This window comes from Lolium rigidum, chromosome 6, assembly GCF_022539505.1.
Source record: "Lolium rigidum isolate FL_2022 chromosome 6, APGP_CSIRO_Lrig_0.1, whole genome shotgun sequence".
Lineage (NCBI taxonomy): Eukaryota > Viridiplantae > Streptophyta > Magnoliopsida > Poales > Poaceae > Lolium > Lolium rigidum.
In genome coordinates, this window is record NC_061513.1 from 138,503,421 (window position 1) to 138,504,563 (window position 1,143).

Here is a 1,143-nt window from a genome sequence, read left to right on the forward strand (position 1 = left end):
AGGAGTTGGCGATGCGCCGAGATTGGTTTGTTTGGGGTTGAACGTGAGTTGTTGTTTATTCCATAAACCCTAGGTACATATTTATAGTCCAGAGGACTTTCTAATGTGGGCGTGCACCAAACCGTGCACGAGTAAGATTCTACTTTCTAAGCTAAGATACGATCTACCATTATTAAAGATACACGGGCAACTTAGCCCAAACCCTTCGTGCCAGGCCGCTTCAGAAATCTTCCACGTGTAATCTTCTAAGCCCAGCCCACCTCTGGATTTGTCCAAAATCTGGTGATAACAGCCTCATGCATAGTGTACTAATAGTGCCCGCACCTTGTCCTAATTAGCTTGGACTACCTGGATTATCACCGCAATACATATGCTTTAACCAAGTTTCACAAAGGGGTACCTCTATGCCGCCTGTACAAAGGTCTAAGGAGAAAGCTCGCATTTGGATTTCTCGCTTTTGATTATTCTCAACTTAGACATCCATACCGGGACAACATAGACAACGAGATAATGGACTCCTCTTTTAATGCTTTAAGCATTTGACAACAATTAATTCTTTTCTCATTAGAGATTTGAGGATATTTGTCCAAAACTGAAACTTCCACCATGAATCATGGCTTTAGTTAGCGGCCCAATGTTCTTCTCTCACAATATGCATGCTCAAACCATTCAACTCAGTGTAGATCGCCCTTACTTCGGACAAGACGAACATGCATAGCAACTCACATGAAATTCAACAATGAGTTGATGGCGTTCCCCAGTAAACATGGTTATCGCACAACAAGCAACTTAATAAGAGATAAAGTGCATAATTACATATTCAATACCACAATAGTTTTTAAGGCTATTTTGTCCCATGAGCTATATATTGCAAAGGTGAATGATGGAATTTTAAAGGTAGCACTCAAGCAATTTACTTTGGAATGGCAGGAAATACCATGTAGTAGGCAGGTATGGTGGACACAAATGGCATAGTGGTTGGCTCAAGTATTTGGATGCATGAGAAGTATTCCCTCTCGATACAAGGTTTAGGCTAGCAAGGCTTATTTGAAACAAACACAAGGATGAACCGGTGCAGCAAAACTCACATAAAAGACATATTGTAAACATTATAAGACTCTACACTCGTCTTCCTTGTTGTTC